This window comes from Mesoplodon densirostris, chromosome 9 (assembly GCF_025265405.1).
Source record: "Mesoplodon densirostris isolate mMesDen1 chromosome 9, mMesDen1 primary haplotype, whole genome shotgun sequence".
Lineage (NCBI taxonomy): Eukaryota > Metazoa > Chordata > Mammalia > Artiodactyla > Ziphiidae > Mesoplodon > Mesoplodon densirostris.
In genome coordinates, this window is record NC_082669.1 from 26,981,626 (window position 1) to 27,001,457 (window position 19,832).

Consider the following 19,832-nt stretch of genomic DNA (forward strand, 5'->3'; position numbering starts at 1 on the left):
TTCTCCAGCTTCCCGAAGGCCAGAGCAAAGGCATCCCTCCCCTCAGAATAGCTGGCTGAGCTGCAGCTGTCCCCTCAGGATGAGTGAAGTTTTGCTCCAGGAAAACCCAGCTGCCCTGGCAACCCACCAGCAGCTTGCCACCTCCAAAGTGGAGTCATGGGCCCTTTGCTCTGACTTGAACTTGACCAGCTCGTCTTGCACCCAAGTCTAATTCTCGGTACAGGTGAGAGGTTTTACGTGACCCAGGTGGCCCGCATGACTCACCTGTGAGCTTACATTTGGCTGCCTGCTCCACCTCACCCCCAGGCACCTGGCTGGCCTGTCAAGTTCACACAAGGGAGACCCCACCAGGACCCCCTGTCCCCCTCGACCCACAGAGGGTGTCAGGCAGCCTCCTACCCCTTCTCCCAAGCGCGCTGGGCCCAGTCTGCCTCTCACCCTGCCGCACCTGCTGTTCCTCCAGGTTGGTCACTGTCCTCCTCTTCCAGGGTGCACCTCGGGGCATCGGGCAAGGCCTGCTCCTTGGATCGAGGGGCACTGATTAAGGGGAGCTCACAGTCTCTCTGTCTTCCCTTTCCATTTTTCAGAGAAAGACTCCAACAACATGGAAGTGTAGAGTGGGATGTGCCAGTTTGCCTGACTTGCCCTGCTGTGCCCTGCCCTGCCCTCTCCTGTCCCCACCTGCCCTTACCTTCCTTCACCTGTTCCCACCTGTCCCTGTCTGCCCTCACCTGTTCTCACATGTCCTCACCAGCCCTCACTGGCTCCCTCTTTCTCCTCCCAGAGGTGGATGTGGCTGTTGATTGGTGAGTGTCACGCAGGACCTCCCCGTGCACTTCTGTTATGTGTAGAATTTAACCAGGATCGTGATGCACCTGGGGTGTGCAGCAACTTGTTCCCTACAGCAGGTCCTCAGCCCTTTCTATGCCAGCACACATCCCTCTATTTCATCCTTTTAATGGCTGCAAGGATGACTTGATCTATTGAACTTTTCCCCTTTATTCAGGAAGGTAAGTGTTCCATGAGTGAATTGAGGCTGTGAAGCTTTTAATCAGCTAACAATCAATGTGACTGGTGTTGGAAATCAACAGAAGTATCTGTTGTGTGCTGAGCTTCCCAAGTGAACGTTTCCTTCCCTTCTGACTAAACTTTTTCTTTTTTTAAATTTAATTTTTATTTTATATTGGTGTATAGTTGATTTTAACATTGTGTTAATTTCAGGTGTGCAGCAAAGTGATTCAGTTATACATATATTTATTCTTTTTCAGATTCTTTTCCCATATAGGTTATTACAGAAATGACTCACCTTTTTCTGATAAAAGTCCAATTGTGAGGAAAACTCAATGATTTTTAGAGGAAGAATCTCATTAACTGACCAGTGTCCAGGTGACCATTTTGAAAATTTAGTTGCAGGGAGATGAGGCTGTATCGTGTTCTATGTTTTGCTTTTCTCATCTCTTTGTGTAACTTCCCCCCATGCGTGGAGCTCTCCTCACTTTCCCAAAGGCTTTGCAGGAAGGGATCCCAAGCATCTTGGAGGAGGTTCTCAAGTCAGTACAGAGCCTTTCAACTCTGAGCATGTGTGCTGTGTGACACAGCAGATCAGGCTGTTAAATCTGAGAGGACCATAAATAGCGCAAAGCTGTATCAGTGGTTAACATTCTGGCTTTATCTGCCTCTCCTCATCCTATGCATGACACAAAATATTTTATTTCATTGAGGACCTGGAGCTTCCATGGCTCAGATGGAGAAGGTTTCTGAAGCTTCGCCCACATTGACCAGAAGGATTGCCGTGACTGAGTGGTTATAACCTCCAGTCACTGCAGGTGACTTGTCTGTGCAGGTGTTTGCCACCTCCTGCGACCTAGCAGTCTTGTGCTGCCTTCATGGGCCATCAAAGGAGAGGCATCAGATGCCCCACTGAGGGGCAAGGAGGCGCCTTATTAAATAAGCCAGATGGGTGGAAGTTTTCTCACGTGACAGTTTCCTTGGGCATCTTCCCGCAAATGTCTCAAGTGTCCCAATCCATGGAGGAAACTTCCTCTCCTAAAACCCTGCTCTTTTTGTGACCGCAGTGTATTGTCCATTGCTTACTGCTTTGTTTCTGAAGTTGACGTGGGCTCGCACTGTTCCAGGGATTGACAGTGAGGCCACCAGCACCTCCCGCTGGAAAGGCATTCTCAGAGCCCAGCACTGCTGTTTAGAAACCATACAGCGTGAGTCGATTTCCAGGTGCTGTGTTCATTTTCAGATCGGTTTCCGCAGCAGGAGAAGGTGTGGGTTGGAGCCCCTGGCCTTTTGGAGTTGTTTTTGGAAAGGAAAATGACCTGCGGGCAGTTCCCTTTAAGCCAGAGGCCTTGTATCAATCACCAAACAGGTACCTGACATTTATTGAGTGTGAGGGGTGCCAGGTGCCAAGACAGAGGCTGAGCACAGAGTGGTGGAGAGGGGCCCACCTCCTGAAGAGTCATGGGCTTTGGGGACCTGATTTCAGGGCTGAGAGGTGAGAAGTACAGGGGAGGCCTCTGTGGCTGCTGCTGCCTGGGGCTTGGGGCAGCCTGCCCAGACCAGGCGATGTTTGGGCGTGGCTTCGACGGTAACAAGGAGAAGAGGTGGAGAGAGCGAAGGTGCAGGAAGCCCCGAGAGGCCACATGTTTGGGACGGGGGAGAATTCTGTGAAGTCGAGGAGGGAAGTCTGGGGGCACTTTGGGACCAGACGGTGGGTGGTCCCCCGTGTGGCCTGCACTGCATGTGACCCTCATTTTCATACCCTGCTGCCATGAATTTTTATATTATTGTCTTTTGTTTCATTTTGGCAGGACATGTTGATGGACTTCTAAAAATGGACAGGACGGTTATTCTAGCCCTTTGTGGTAAAAGCCTGAGGGCCTAACTGCTGCTGCCCTCGCAGGCCTCTTCCTTGGGGCCAGTTCTGTTCCTGTTTCCAGAGCTGCTGACCCTCTGCAGAAGCTTCATAAACCAGGATGGCACTCCTGCCCGGATTCAAGTCTGCCACCTCGGAATGTACCAGAAGGGCTAACGGGTTTGGGCGGCTGTGTGCATTTCTCACCCCGCTCAGAAGGGGAAACGTTGGGCGTGTACCGCAAGACCTCTGTGGGTGTGAAACACTCTGGTCTCCAGCAGGGAACTAGCTGAGACCCGCTGATGATTTGGGAGCTGACATTAGATAGAAATAGCCAGGAGTGCCCAATGACAATAGTGGTGACCCTGGGGTCTGCCACGTCCCTCTCCTTTGCCTTCTAGGCTCGAAGCTCACCTCCCTTCCTCTACTCTGTTTGCTTTGCTTTTTATTTCACTTCCCTCATCCTGTCTGTTTCTCTTATTTCTGAGAAAATATCCTGGGTCACCTCTCATTTAAATTCACTGACAGCTGTGTACCCACAGAGCCTGCACTACTGTTAAAGTCATCTTCCCGGGTACCCAGGCTCCTGTCCCCTGCTCTCAGGTTCCTTAGGACTTCTGGGGGTTCCACAGTGTCCTTTTATTTTTGTCCTGCCTCTCCCCATGTCTAGAAGCATGTTTGGTTTTTTTTTTTTTTTTTTTTGCGGTACGCGGGCCTCTCACTGCTGTGGCCTCTCCCATTGTGGAGCACAGGCTCTGGACACGCAGGCTCAGCGGCCATGGCTCACAGGCCCAGCCGCTCCGTGGCATGTGGGATCTTCCCGGACCAGGGCACGAACCTGTGTCCCCTGCATCGGAAGGCAGATTCTCAACCACTGCGCCACCAGGGAAGCCCTAGAATCATGGTTTTTGATGGGGGCTGCACTTACATCCCTCAGTCAGATGCCACAAGGCAAATGGGTCCTTCCAGGAATGGATGTGTGACCCATCCCAGCTAGCAGGAGTACTTCCCGGGGGATTTTTCTATGTGGAGCTGGCAGGGAAGACAGGTGTCCTCTGTGGTCTTAAAGCCACAGGTTGTAGACCTGGAGAGGCTTCTAGCCTCGTGCAAGAGGGTGAAAGACTCCCTCTGTGATGGAGCAGAACCCTATGGGGCCGCCTCAGGACAGACACCTCCCATGTCTTCCACCTGCTTCTTGTCTGTAGAAAAACTTTATCGGGAAATAAATTTAATCAGAGAAGTGAAGAAGTGCAGACACAAAGGAAAATAGTCAAACAAGACAAAATACTAATAGTTTAGCCATTAAACAAAGTCAAGGACCTTTAGTTCCTCCTCAAGGGCTATGGTTAATATTCTGAGCTATATCCTTTGAGATATTTTGCAGATACTGAAGCCCCCATCAGTTGGAAAAAGTTAACTACATGATCACCAGAATGTAGCCATGACATAAGCTGCTCCACCTTGCACAATGCCAAGAACTGGCCTCAAGGAAATGGGAACAAACGGACCCTGGAATTGAAGGTTAAATGTACTTAAATCCATCAATATGACATCGATCAGACCATTGCATGACTAATATCAAGGTGATTTTTAGAGTTGTTCTGTACATGGCCACTCCCCAGCCTCTGCATCCCTGAAAATCCCCTTTAAAAGTTCTTGCCCCTGATCAACAGTGAGAAGTTGGTTCTTTGGTACATGAGTCCACCTTCTCCCCAGGATGGCTGGCTTCCTCAATAAAGCTATCTTTCTTTTTACCCAACACTTGTCTCTCAGTATTGGCTTTTGAGCAGCGAGCAGGTGAACCTGAGTTCGGTAACACTTCCCTGAGAGAATGATCCATCACAAACAAGGAGAGAAAGAAACAGAAATAGAGGCCCGACCACATTTACGCCTGGGGCCCATTCCCTTCCTCCTGGTCCCTTCACTGTGTCCTCTGTCCTCACCTGCCCCTCCCCTGCTCCCTCTGACTTGTGGATCCTCTGTGCTGCTGTGCCCTTCAGGGGATTTCTGTGGAAAGTGATGTGGCACCTGGACTCTCATGGTCAGTGGGGCACAGAATCCTGGGACCATGGCACAGCCCTCACTTCCGACACCCCAGGCCCTCTCCTAGCATCTGAGGCAGCATCTCGGCCCTTCCCAGCTCTCTTCAGAGAGGCCAGCTGCCCTAGGGAGGCCCCTCTTCACTCTGAATCATGAAGTCCCAGCAATTCCTTTAAAGCACTCACCCTGTTCCATACTTGCCTTTTGATTTGCTCTCTGCCCCACGAGGAAGTCAGTGCTGTGAGAGCCCACCTGTCCGGGACCCACTGGCTGCTGGTCCTCCAGGGTGGGCACAGAAGCTACCGAATGAGCATAAATGAGTGTGGGATGGGTGGGTCCCCCTGGATCCTGCTGTCCCTGAAGTGACTTGGCTCTGACCCTCCCAGTGCCTTCTCGTGTGTGCCCCTAGACCTCCAGAAGCTGTCTCTTTTTCATCATGCCCACGTTTCACTGCCCCAAAGGACAGGTTAAACATAGTAAAATCGGGGGCACTGACCTGGAACTAGGAACAGAGGGAAACATAGCATCTGGGCCCAGGAGGTGTTCAGAGCTGGGTTGGGCCTGAGACCTCGAAGCTGAGTCTTCCACAGGTCCCAGGCCAAAGGCCCAGTTTTAGGAAAAGCCCTCTGGACGCTTGATTTGTGTCCCTCCTGCCCCCAACACACCTGCTCTCTGATTTATCAACTTCAGCCTCATCAGTAACCTTCCCAATGGAGGATATCACCTTTGTCTCTTCCTGTGCAGTTGGACCAGTAGGCTGGACACTGAGAGTATGAGGAAGTCCATCCCCTTGGATCAGCCCTGGATGTGGAGGACCTCAGTGGAAGGACGGTGACAACATGCAGCTGGGGACACCCAGCGAGCAGAGTAGAGGGCTTTGCAGCTGGGCTGTGGGGCGGAGGTCACAGCACCCACCTAGGACAGTACAAGTCCTTGATGTAGGGTGTGGGCTTCAGCAGACCAACGTGGGTGGTAGTCAGTGGATTGTGGGGCCCTAAGGAGCCATGGGGGCAGGTGAAGGTGTCGACACTTTGTGTTTGGTCACAAGGTCCCTGGGTGTGGGGTGAGACTCATGGAGGAGGAGACTGGGGTGCTGCTGGGGCCTCCGTCAATGTCTGCAAGAGAACTGGGGGGGGGGACACCCAGGCCAAGGTCACTCCCTGAGGAGGGGACCCAGAGCTGATTCAGAGGAGAGACCCAGGATGAGGACATGAGGAGGCGTGAGCAAGATCTCCAGGCAGGAGGGTCCCACGGGCCTTGAGACACAGCTGCAGCACCCGTGGTCCTGGGCTCCCCGACCCAAGCAGCTCACTAACCTCACAGAGGCCTGAGCTGTGCACAGAATGTTCTTGAATGCCCCCTCCCCCCTGCACACCCTGGGGAAGTGGGCACAGAGCTCAAATGCTCACAGTCCACCTTAAAAGTGTGTGCATACTTTTTATTCTACCCAGTAATATGTCTTTTTATGTAAGGTATATGTCATGCTTTAGATTATTTACTATGAAGGAAATGTAATGCTGCAGTGTCTCATTTAACCTGGACTGCAGTGTCTCGAGGTGGGTTCTATTATTATCATCAGGGAGACCCGGAGGAGTTAGGAGCCTATTGTCACACTATACGTCCCAGAACCAAACATCAGGTCTCAACCAGATGGGAATAAAAACAGTCAGCAGTTCCTGAGGGCCAGGGCCTGCGGTGCCCATGGCATGGTGCCCTGTGTCCTGAAAGGGGAATTGCAAAACACATGGGGACTGCACCCCATGCCTAGTATCAACAGGCACCCCTGTCCTGGGTTCCCTTAACAGATGGTGTCCTAAAACCCTGTGCTGTGGGCTGAATATTCCTATCCCCCAAATCCATGTGTTGAAGCCCTAACCCCAGTGGGATGGTATTTGGATATGGGGTCTTTGGGAGGTGATGAGGGTCAGATGAGGTCATGAGGATGGGGCCCCCATGATCAGATTAGTGTCCTTCTAAGAAGAGACACCAGAAAGCTTGCTCCTCTCTCTCCTACTTTCCTGCTCTCCCCTCTGCCACGTGAGGGCAGAGTGTGAAGACGGCTGTATGCAAAGCAAGAAGGGGGTTCTAACCAGAACCCAACCATGCTAGCACCTTAATCTCAGACTTCCCACCTTCAGAACCCTGAACAATCAACATTTAGGCCGCTCACACTGCGGGACTTAGTTCTGGGGCCCAAGCTCTCTAAGACACCCTGGTTCTCTGCCTGCACGTGTACAGAACCCTCTTGTCACTACCTGGCCTGCACTGTCGGTTGTGATCAATGTGGGGGGGGGGTGCCTAAAGGGGCTGGGGGCAACCTGGAGGTGACCTTTGGACAAGTCCCTTCTCCCTGAGTTCTAATGGGGCATCAGTTCTGCCTGGGGAGCCAGGAGCCAGAAATTAAATCTGGAACCCAGTGTGCCTGGGCAGAGCCTGCCATCTTCCTTCAGGAAAGGATGGAGAATTTCTGAAGATTTCCAGTTCCTCCTCTGTGCTGACAGGAGGGAGCCTCAGCTGTCTCTGTGGAGTCCTGATGACATGTGCGTGGGGAGGGCACGGTGTGAGCTGTGGGTCACATGGGGCCTCAGGCTGACCACTAGGTGCCACTGCCCGGGGGAAAGTGCTGGCTCTGTGGGCGTCTTGTGCGGAGGCCGGAGATCCCAGAGATTCCCGGCTACTCTAGAGACAGGGATCCGGGTCACACGGCTACAGCTGTCAGAGCCGAGGGTATTGATCTCTCCCAGAAACAGTGTGGTGCGTGGGATCCAGATTCACCACCTTCAGGCATCATCCAAGGGCTCCAAGCCTGCATTCTGCATTCTCATTCTCAAAGTCATCCTTTGAAGTAGGCATTATCTCATGTTTAGAGACAAAGAGGCTGACACTCAGAGAGATCCAGTTCCATTTCTGCAGACACACAGCTAAGCGAGTGGATGGCAGAGCTGGGGTTCAGAGCTGTCGGGGCCCCCAGGACCTGCCTTTCTCCTCAGTGCCTGACTCCCCTTTTTCAGGAGGGGTCCTTCTCCTCAGGGACTGATGTTTTAGTTGGGGTGGTGGTGGTGATGGTCAGCCACCATAGACCGTTGGTGTGAAAACTCTGTCCCAAATCGTGTGTGATCTGTGACATGCAGGGACCACAGCACCAAAGGGTCCCCACCCTGCAGGAGGGTTACTGAGTCCAAGCTCGCTTTGCTTGCCACATGACAGGCCAGTAAATCGGAGACGAGGTGTTGAGGCAGGGAATACGACTTTATTCCCAAAGCCGGCAGACTGAGATGGCAGGTTACTCAAAATAACCATCTTATCAGGGTTTGGATGCCAGTTTCTCTTATAGCATGGGGTGGAGGGGGGAGGAGATGAGGAAATAAAGTAAAAAGGCCATAAGTTTTGCAAATATCACCTGGAATGACCAGCCTCGGGGAGAGGAGGTGTTCATTTCTTCTTTCTTGCAGCCATCCACAGGTGGACAGGGCCAGATGTTTTCCTGAACAAAGGCACTTTGGTTTAACATTTAGGCAGAGGGGCCGGGTTCCCCGAGGCAGGCCATTGTGTAGAGACAGTATCTTTTAGTGAACAAAAGCAGCAGAAAGTGAAGGTTAAAGTAAAAGAAACAGATCCAACATGGAGTCAGATTTGGCTCTTCCTGTTACAGGAAGGCCCACACCCCCGCCAGGGCACTGAGCTTCCAAGGGCCAGTGGGATGCACGGGCCTTGCCTCTAGACCCCCAATAAGGCAGAGAGGCAGTGCCTTTGCCACCTGTGCTTCCCGCAGGCGCTGCGACCCCGAGGGCCCGGCCAAGAGGCCCACAGCTCACAGAGGAGCACAGAAGTGCTGGGCTGTGCCCCAGGCCTTCCGGGGCCAGGCCGCCTCCTCCCTGCCCTGGGTCTCCCCTCTCACTGCCTGGCTTTCTGCTAGCAGACAACCTTAGAGGATGGGTTTGGATGAGGCCCGTGGGGGAGGGAAGTGTGAGCCCTTTGGTGGTGAGGGGGCAGCCTTCAGGCCCTTGTCAGGGTTTGTGAATATTGGAGGAAGTGTAAAGTGAGATTGCCGAAGAGGAATCTGAAACCTGAGGTTTATCTCAAGACACCTCTGGGGATCCCCACTCGCCCCTCCTCTCTCTTCTTCTGGACCACCGGTGTGGAGTGGAGCATCCACCAGAGCCCAGCAGGACCGGACACTGGGGATGCCCAGAGTGCTCTGTGAGGGGTGCCCAGCCTCAGAGCACCAGGCTCCATGGGTGCCCCCGGAAAGTGTTCCAAATAGGCAGGCCCGTTGGCCATGACCCCACCGTCTCCCATGGGAGACTCGGGCTGGGGATCTGGTGGGCACCCGTGGCTGTGGCTGTGTCCAGGTTCTGAGCCTGAATTTCCAGCATGTCTGAGTCTGGGCCTGGGGGGTGGGGTCGCAGAAAGCAGCATATTCCCATTGGGGGCTTCCTGTTCCCAGGCGGAGGCTGGAGACAGGCTGGGGGCACTGGGGCTGGGGGCAGGGTTAGCAGAAACTTAATGCCCCGGGGTCTGGACGGCAGCACCAGCTGTTCCCCATTCCATTGTGTGAGGCGCTTAATAACACAGGGTAATTCAGCCCGGGGGCAGGTGCAGCAGATGCTGGCAGGGGAGGGGAGGCCCCGTAGGAGCATGATGTCATCGGGCTCCCAGGTGGATGGAGTTTCAGGAGGGCTAATGCAGCCACATTTAACTGATGAGAATTAAGGTCCCGGGAGGGCAAGCGAGGAGCTGATGTCATGGACGTACACGGGGCGTGGGAATCACTCTCAGTGACCTTGAAGCAGCTCTAAGCCTCAGTGCCTCGTCTCCAGCTGCCTCCCTGTCCTGCCAACATCACTCACCCCCAAACACCCAGTGCTTCCCGTGACCCCTGGGGCAGCCCAGTGTCCCTGGGCTCCCTCCTCGGGGCTGGTGGGGGGGTTATATGCATCGATCCCTCTCCGGGTCATGGGACAATGGGAGCTGCCTGGACATTCTCTGAAGACATCTTGAGAAAGGGCATCGTCTGCTTTTCTGTGGTCACGGGCAGGTAGAATTAAGACCAGGATGGAGAAGTTGCAAGGAGAGAGATTGGCTCATCTAAAGAAAACATTCCACCCCAAACAAGTGCTGTTTTGCCCTAATGGCAGCATCTCCCCACACTCCCGTGCCATCTGGGAGAGATGGGTAGCTCTCGTCCATGGTAGGACTCAAACCTCGGGTGGGTAGGCAGTCAGATAACCCCAAACAGCCCTTCTGACTGCAAAATGCTGGGCGCTGTGTTGGTGTTCAACTTCCCTCCTGCCTCAACAGTCAGCTCTTCCCTGACCGTAGTAACGAACAAGACTCTGCGGCTGTACCTCGTGTACTTTGTGTCAACGCCTTACTTTAGCCTCACAGCAACCTTCAAGGTAGGTCTGTTAGCCCCATTTTATAAGGATTAAGGACTATCCAAGGTCCCGGCTATGAAATAGCTGGGATTGAAGCCTAAATCTAAGCCCCTGAAGCCTCTACTCTTTCTGCATCCATCTCAGTCCCCACCTTTGCCCAGCTGACCTGGCACCACTGGACAGTCTGGCTCAGGAACCTGGACAGTGATGCAGGTGTGTGCCGGGCTCCACTGGGGGGTGGTGGGGGTGGTGGTGGAGGTACCAAGGTTCAAGACCTGAGGGCTTCTCTCTGCACCTTGATAGCTCCCTCAGGTCTTGTGGCTCCTTCTCAACCCCTGGGCTCCCGGAGAGAACTTTCCTGACCACGGGCTAAAGCAGCCTCTCCCATCCTCTTCTGAAGCTGCTGCCCCGCCCTGTCCCGGTCACCACAGCACCCAGAACACAGGCTCCAGGGAGCAGGGCACTGTCCGGCTCACTCAGTTCTGGGACATGGACCAGCACAGAGTAAGCACTCAGTGCTTGTTTGCTGAATGACTGCAGGAAGGAGGCAGGAAGAAGGAGAAGGCCCCGCATCCTCAACCAATTTGCTTTCTAGTGTGGGTGGAGCGGAGAGATGCAATGACCAAACCAAAATGGCCAAGATGACTTTAGGTTGTGATAAATGAAGGCAGAGTGATAGAGAGGACGGGAGGGCCTGTCGGAAGCATGGCACTCGATTTAAGACTGAACAATGTGAGGGGTCAGCCGTGGAAAGAACAGAGGAAGGCACTGAAGGCAGGACAAGAGCTCGTGCAAAGGCCCTGAGGCAGGAAACAACTCAGCAGGTTCAAATACAGAGCTGAGGTGAGTTCACTTGGAAGGAGTTGCACCCAGGGAGCATGGAGGAGTCTGGGTGGGCCCCTCACATCCTCTAGGGCCCCCTGAGTCACTGGCCTGGGGCTGTCAAGCTCTGCCGGTGCTCCTAGAGAGAAGCTGGGACACACACATACCTGGTCCCCAAGGGCTCATCGGAGGATCTGGGCAGTTGATCCTCACAAATGGTCTGAGAAAGAACCACCCCAAAATGCAGGCATTCAGCTGGGTCCATTTTCAGTACATGTATTTTGCAGCTTTTATATGTTCCTTCTGACATTATGAATCTCGATTTCATGAAACCAAGAAGATTCATCAGGAAAACAGAACTATGCTGGCTGAAACGCTGTTGTCAAGTTGAGTCATTAGCCATTGCCAAAAAAAAAAAAAAGAAAAAGAATCCCCCTACCTCTTTGCTAACTATTTTACAAGAAAGGGGTCTATGAAGTATATTTTTTGAAAACAACTAGTGACCATGACCATGGGAAGAGCAGGCAATGAGGAAGCCTCCCCTCCCCAGGCTGGGGGTGTGCGTCTCTGAGCTGTTACCCGCAAGCCCGCTGTTTCACATGTGAGTTGTTCTTGATTGATTGACAAAGATAAGACCAGTCACACCCTTTGATAGGAACTCAGGGATTCAGTCCCATCAGCTTCACACAGACCCAAGGCTCATGTGTCTAAATTATGGGAATTTGGATTTCGCCTTGGCTGTCCACCACCAGCAATCAGGAAATCTCTGAAAAGGAAACCGCACAGACTCCAGCTGTCCAGGTGTCATTTGCCAGAAATGGCTCCAGGGAGATTTTATTTACAAAAGAGTGACTCTGCTGCAGTGTAAGTCCTTGACCGGCAGCCTGCAGCTGTCCAGGGTGGCTCGGGGGGTCCAATGCCGTGCCGGCTGAGCCAGACCTGGCGGAACCCACCCATGAGGGGGAAGCAGGTCAGGGACCAAATGGGGCTGTGGTGAGGAGGTGGGGCTTCAGAGCAGCTGCCCTGTTCACAGGCTGCTGGCCATGCGCTGGGGGATCAGACCAGAGCATCACGGCCTGTCCACACGGGACAGCCTACTTCTTTGAGCCTCGTTTTCTCATTGGAAAAAGGGATGGATTATGGAAGCTGCTTCTTCATTTATTTCAGCTACACCTGCCTCTGCTCTGACCAGGCCCTGGGGCAGTGTGGTTAGAGGCAACCCTGGTCCCCACCTAGTAACCCTCACAGTGGGCCTCCAGCTGGCTCTCTTCCCCCGCAGGACAGGTGACCTTCCTCCCCCATCCTTGCACATAATAAACACAGACAGCCACCGGCCCCGCCCAGGACAGGCCTTCTTGGTGCCTCAGGGCTCCTGGGCTCCTGGCCTCAGGGGCAGAGGTCCCAGGAGAAGTTCTAAGAATAGCATCCTTTCCAGGACTGTTACTTCCAAAGTCAGACCTGACTTTGCAATACTAAATAAATATTAACAAAGCTGATACTCTCTTTCCTGCTAAAACTTCAACCTTTTCTAAAATCTATGTTAATAGAATCCCAAACCTTTCCCCTGCAGGAAGCCTCTTCTTTGGAATACTTGCTAAAAAGCTGGTATCTCATATAATATACTCTGAAGAACTTAGGAAGTCCAATGCCCTCTGGGAAAAATCATAATCCAGTAAGAAAATCTTAAAAAATATTTTTCTTAGTTTCTTGAGTAATGGAGTTTAGACTTTACAGAGAGCCAAATTTAATATCTGTTGCTATTTCATATTATTTAACCAAAAAATCTGCCCTCCCTATTAAGGATGATTTACATATTCAAAAAGTTTTCTGCTTTCAGGAAAAATAACAAACAGTGCCATCTTGATTAGGTGATTATTTTGCTTCAAGTCCTGAGGGCTCCCGATGCCCTTTGGAAGAAATCCCAGGCGCTGAACAAAGCTCTCACCATTCAGTCTTGCCTTTTATCACCCTGTCCACCCCCCTCCACCCAGAACTTTCTCCCCTGAAAGATGGCTATCTCCTCCATGGGACCCTGGTGACCTCAAGTGTCCACATAGGCCATGGGGCAAGGCTGGAGACAAGTCTTTTCAGAATGCCTTGTGGTCCTCCCAGACCCCGGGATCAATTGTGAGGGGCTGCCATCTCTCAGTCGCTTCACTGGATCAAGAAGGCTATCACGAGTGTTTTCTCATTTGCCTCCTGGATTTTGAGGATGTGTGAGGCCTCCTGCTCACCTCCCTTTAGATGACAGAACTGCTTCTTTGTCGCGTGCCAAGGTATCCCATCACTCACTGCCTTGTCTGTCCTCTGGCCCCCTCGTCTCAGCACCACCTTGCACAAGGACCTGGGGAGCTGTGGCCCCTTTTGCTCTTCTTCCTCCCCCATCCTTGCACATAATAAGCTGCTCTGGTACCAGCCAGAGGGTGGCATGAAGCCAGCTGCACAGCTGAAAGGCCAGAAGGATCCCTAAGCCAGCGTAGAGGTGGAGTCGGGCAGCAGAAACAGGGCCATGCCATCACAGAGCTGGAGGGTGGGCCTGCACGCCCTGACACCTTAAACAAGGACCTCTGGTTTCCCATCACATGGCCAGTGTTCTGGAAAACACTGGGGTGACCCTCAGGGCAGAGGGACCGGCTAGGCAGAGCAAGGGTCGGAGGGAGGCTGCTCATGGGTGGCTGAGGGCAGAAGGTGCAGCTGTGGAGGTAAGACAGCCCCCAAGTGTGGCACTTTCCCCTCAATCCCAGGGGACTTGGAGCCTGAGCCCTTGGCAGGGACACTGGCGCGCCCTGTGGTGACCTCCCCTTGGCCGTGTGGACGTGCATCCTCCCAGCACTGTGAGGGGTTGTGAAGGAAGGGCTGGGGCTGCAGAGGCGGGTTGGGGGTAGGGGCGCTTGGGATACATGCATCAGCCCTCACTGGTCAGCAGGTGTAAACCCTGAACCCTTCCCAGGCGTTTCAGAAACGACCCTCCCAGAGTCAAAGGATCAAGTTAAAAGCAGGAGTGGCCACACTCGTGCGCCCCTGAGTGGAGCTGTTCTTGGTGTAAAAACCCTCTTTTCCCCTCTCCCCACTCCATGGCTGGGCCCGAACCTGGAGCAGCAGCCCTGACAGGTCTTGTCCTCAAGTGCCCTGTCCAAATTGGGTCCAAACAGGGTCTCAGGAGCTGTCGGACTGGCAGAAGAGGAAGCTGCTTTTACTCTTGTAAAATTCTGCAGGTTGAAACAGGGCATGTGTAAGGCTCTAAACTTTGCTAAGGTCAGAAGTTTTTGACAGTGAGTCCTTGGCTGATAGGCATCGCTGAGGTCCCCTGGGCCAGGCAAGAGCAGGTGTGTTTACTTTTGATTTGGGGGGCACGCAGGCCGCTTGAGTTTCTTCGAACCCAGAAGGCATGTAGGCCCCTTGGGGTCCTTTCTGGTTTAGAAACTTTGAGCTGATGGAGCTTGGAGTCTGGGTTGAAACCAGAGAAGAAGTTGGCAAAATGAAGGTTGGAGAGAGAAAGACCAGAGCCTGGTTGAGTTTGGTTCCCTGGATCCAGCAGCTCCTGAAGTCCACACCTCGGTGTGAAGCAGTAACTCTTGTTTGTCATTTTGTGTAAGCTGGTTTGAGTTGAATTTGTGCTACTTGGAGCTAAAAGGGTCCTGAGGAATCTAACTACTCCTGAGAAAGATCACAGAATGGTGGGTGCATCTCTCCCCAGGGGCCCACACTGGGGGACAGTTTGTGAAAGGGGAATGGAGAAGGCGGTGTTTTCTGGAGTCCAATCAAGGTGAACAGGGTGTATCCTTAGGAAAAAACCAAATGCCACATCTAGCCAGGCTCATAAAGGCCCTTGAAGGCAAGGAATAGCAGCTTTTATCCTTGGGTTTGCATCACAACTAAAGTCGCTGTTCTGTCATCACAGCAGAAGGGGGGTCGTCCCCCAGGGGCCCGGGCGGAGAGACAGGGCACCAGCATCTATCAGCCACCGTGGCGCTGCCAGGAGAGGAAGCTCTGATTCCAGGTGGTCCCCCTGCTCCTGCTGGCAGGAAGCTCCCCACAAGGGGCCCTTTAACACGTCCCAGATCAACGTGGAAAATCTTTGAGAATGTGCAGGCCACTTTTTCTAATCCTAACAGTGACTTTCTAAGCCGTGCCTGGCTAATTTGAGGATGCGGAGGTTGGAGACCTTACCAGACAGAATAAACAGGAGAGTGTTCCTTTTAACCTTGAAACTTGACAGATCCATGCTCTTGGGTGTGTTCTCCTCCAGAGCACATGCCTTGGTCACTGACCTGGGGTCACCGTCTGCGGGCATGTGGATCTGTCAGCTTTGGGGGAGCTTGGTTGGCTGGAGCCTAGAAGGGCTTATCTCCTTGTGTAGCCTGAGGAAAGCCAGGTTTATGGACCTGAAAACAGAGTCACAGACCCTGCAACAAATGCTATTCATTGCAGTTTAAGTTCCCAAATAATGTAACCAATGTAATCTTTTTTAAAAAAAACTTTTTATTTTATATTGTACTATAGTTTATTAATAATGTTGTGTTAGTTTCACGTGTACAGCAGTGGTTTGGTTATATGTGTATCTATGAGTTGTTACGGAATATTGAGCAGAGTTCCCCTGTGCTATACAGGAGGTCCTTATTTGTTATCCATTTTAAGTATAGCGGCCTGTACAGCAAGTGTATAGCAAGTTGCCACCAGTTTCTGATTTCATACTTAGTAAAAACTTAATAAAATATGTTTGATTGTTAAAGAACTAAGGTTGAACACGCCAGTGGACGTCCATGAAAGAGGTAATGGGGGGGGGTGAGAGGGCCAGTGGCAGAGGAGGGGATTGAGCTCGGGGACACGAGCAGAAGGGAACAAGCAATAGGACAAAATAATGCAGGGCGAGGAGAGGCAGTCAGCCCCGCAGCCAGCCTCTAAGAGCTTTCTGACTCTGGGCCTCACAGGCAGCAGCCCAGAGGCTTGGCTTTCATTCGTTTCGAGACCTAGGCTGCTCTGGCTCCCCGCAAACTCTGCTTCCAGCCTCTGCTTTGAGAAATAGTGTCACATCTTGCAAAGTTTCTCTCTCTTTTAAAAATTTATTGGAGTCGAGTTGATTTACAATGTTGTGTTAGTTTCAGGTATACAGCAGAGTGATTCAGTTATACATCTGTCTATCTATCTATCTATCTATCATCTATCTATTCTTTTCCAGATTCTTTTCCATTATGGTTTATTTATTTATTTATTTTATGTAACATCTTTATTGGAGTATAATTGCTTTACAGTGGTGTGTTAGTTTCTGCTTTATAACAAAGTGAATCAGTTATACATATACATATGTTCCCATATCTCTTCCCTCTTGCGTCTCCCTCCCTCCCACCCTCCCTATCCCACCCCTCTAGGTGGTCACAAAGCACCGAGCTGATCTCCCTGTGCTATGCGGCTGCTTCCCACTAGCTATCTATTTTACATTTGTCCATTATGGTTTATTATAAGATATTGAGTCAAGTTCCCTGTGCTGTACAGTAGGTCCTTGCTGATTATCTATTTTATATATAGTAGTGTGTGTATGTTAATCCCAAACTCCTAATTTATCCCTCCCCTCACTTCCCCCTTTGGTAACCATAAGTGGGTTTTCTATGTCTGTGAGTCCACTTCTGTTTGAATTTCCTCTTTCTTAACTCAGTTCATGTGTAAATGAGGCCCCGTCAGCCAAATGCTTGCGATGTGTAAGGGCATTCCTGGCAGAAAGAAGCAGAAGTGAGGAGGGGGAGAGCAGACACCTGGAGGCTCAGCTCTGAGCAGACACATGCTAACACAGCCCTGGGCACGCCGCGCCAGCAGGCCCCTGACCTGTGGCAGGTGGGAGCTTGTCAGCGTCCTGAGGAATACCTTCATCTGATGACTGTCCACCTGAAAGTATCCCTTGGGCTGATGCATTGAGAATGGACATTGGAGGATAAGGGAGGGCTGAGGGAGATGAGTGAGAAGCCTGTCGCAGTCATCCCAGCATGGGGCGAGGGTGGAGGTGATGGTGAGGAATTACAGAGAGGCGCCCAGAGACGGCATCATGGTCATCCGAGGTGCAACACTGCCTGTCGAGGCCTCTAGAGGAGAGACCGGGCGTCGGGTGTGGGCACGTGGAGTTTGAGATGTAGATTAGACACGTACGTGGATGGGGGCGCTGCAAGGGAATACACGAGTCTGACCTTTGTGTGGAGCCGTCTCTCTCCTGCCTTCTCTGTCTCTCCCCCGCAGAGAACTGTCGATGAAAACATTAATCAATAGTCAACCTAAGAAAGAAACGGAAAATTTTATTTGAGCCAACCTGAGGATTATAACCTGGGAGAAGGTCTCTCAGAGAGCTTTGAGGACTGTTCCAAAGAGGTAAAGGGGGAGGCCAGTATAGATGTGATTTTGAAGAAGGGGTACATGCAACCAAGCACACATCTTGGTAGAAGGTTACTGCTATTCTCGAGAAACAGGAATCTTAGATAATGGTTTCAGTGCTTTTCTAAGTATGGGAAGATGCAACAAACTGGGTTGATAAAAATGTCTCCTTAAAATATCTAACTATCGGACGACCGGTTCTGCCAGTTTTCTTAGTGTACGAAGTGCCTCATCTGGATCTTTGCCCCAGATTCCTTTCAGGGTGTATTGTAGGTCAGCCACTTCAGTGGCTAACGACTTGATTCTTGTAGAACTGGATGGTGGGCTCTATACTTTGTTTTAAGATCCCTTCCCTTTCGATCTTAGTTAGGATCAAGGTTTGGGAGGCATGTTGTGACCGAGTTGTCCCATGGTGCTAGGAATGCTCATTCCCAGGTCAGGTGAGGATTTCAATTGATAGGCCACTCAATGTGCTATTACTGGACTAGCCCTGTTAACAGTAACCCAAAGTCCCTTGACCGCCTGTCTTACTAGTCTCTTGTGGTCCAGGAAACGGTCCCCTCTTGTTGCTTCTCCCCATATCTGGACTTGTTACATTATTACAGTCGTTGATCTTATAGAACTACATATTTGATCAATTGTTTCAAGTCACCTAATCGTCTTTGATTTTATCTGAGACTCAGTCACACATTTGGTAATGCAAGAAACTCTAATCTTATAAAATAGCAGAATACAGGTAATATAGCTAGTAACATTAATAGGTCATAAGTATTTAAGATAAGAACTTCCATTATGTGCTGCCCAGTATCTCCCCAGGTCGTCTAACCAGTCAGTTCTGCACCAATTGCTATCTTTAAGGGAAACGGTACATTGGCATTGCACATAAAGTTCATCAAAGATGTCTGCACGTACAAGATGAGTGGTGGGTCATTGTGACCCTTTACAGGTTTGAGAAAGGAATGTTGTCTCCTAAGGAGTTACAAGGCTATGAGAAAATTGAAGAAAATGAAGAAAAGTTGATCTTTATGGTTGAGCAGATATCTCTGCCATTGGGAGGTCGGGTTAATGCATCATGCAGATGCACAATGAACACTAGAGGAGAAGCAGGCAGCCTCAATGGGCAGAGAAAAACTTTATGTTTACATTTTCTTGTCCTGCCTTAAAATATGACTTTTTATTTCATCAAAACTGACTCAGATCTTCAGTGACCCATTAGGCTCTGGGCAGACACCTTAGTGTAGCACTTTTATTGAGCTGTAATTCCTATGCCCATATACCTTGTAGTTACACATTTAAATTGTACATTCAATGGCTTTTTAGTACAGTCACAGAGTTATGCAACCATCATGACAGTCTAATTTTAGAACATGTTTGTCACCCCCTCCAAAAACCAGTACCCATTACCAGACAGTCTCCATTCTTCAGTGTGGTACTTCTAAATATTGATTATTCCTATTTTTTAAGTCTGTCTGTAAGCCCTTTAATGATAAAGAACCCCATGGTATTTGTTTTTGTGTTACAAGCCTATCAGAATGATTCCAAAATAGCTTTTGTATGAATGAGCCATACTTTTAAACAGAAAGGATTTTAAAGAATATGACCCAAGGATTGTGCATCTTTAAGAAAGGATGACCCTTTTGCATTTTTGTGCTATTTATATGGCTGCTGCAGTATTTTTCATATCTACTTGAGAAACTGGTGGGAGGCTATGGAGATAAGTGATGATTGCTTTTTTCTTTTTTGGCTATATTTCTCTAGCATCTGTTGTAAACAAAACAGAGAAAAGAGCTTTTCTATAACTGGTGCAACTATCTCAGATTCAAGGAAGCCAATGATAGAAAAATGTAATATCAAAGTTCAGATTATTATAAATACATGGCATAAATCACATCTGCTCATTAAACTTAATTCCAAGGAAGGAATAATAACAAAAGCAAAGAGATGTTGAAAAGTCTCTTGGGAGAAATAAAGTAGTTGATAAATTCTTGGTTTTAACTGTTTATGTCATGAGGATGCTCTGTCTTATTTTGGCCAAGTGTGTAGGGACCCAGACTACACACGTTGGAGCTGGAGGACATCACAATGGAAACCCCTTCCAACATGTCCATTTCAGAATTAAGAACTAGATAGTGGTACCCTGGGACCTCCAGCAGGTTAGTGGCAGGGCTCCCCCAAAGCAGGGAGCCATAATCTATTAGTTCAAACCAGTAGGAATTAGGTACCAACTAGGACTGTGGAGTAGACCCCTCATTTTCAAACATTATTTTAAGGCCAAGGAACGTTTTGTCAAATAAAGTCTTATGTGGACCAACAGTAGGAAACGATTAGGGCAGAATTGTTCTGATGGGGCCTGCGGGCTGTCTGGCTCCCCT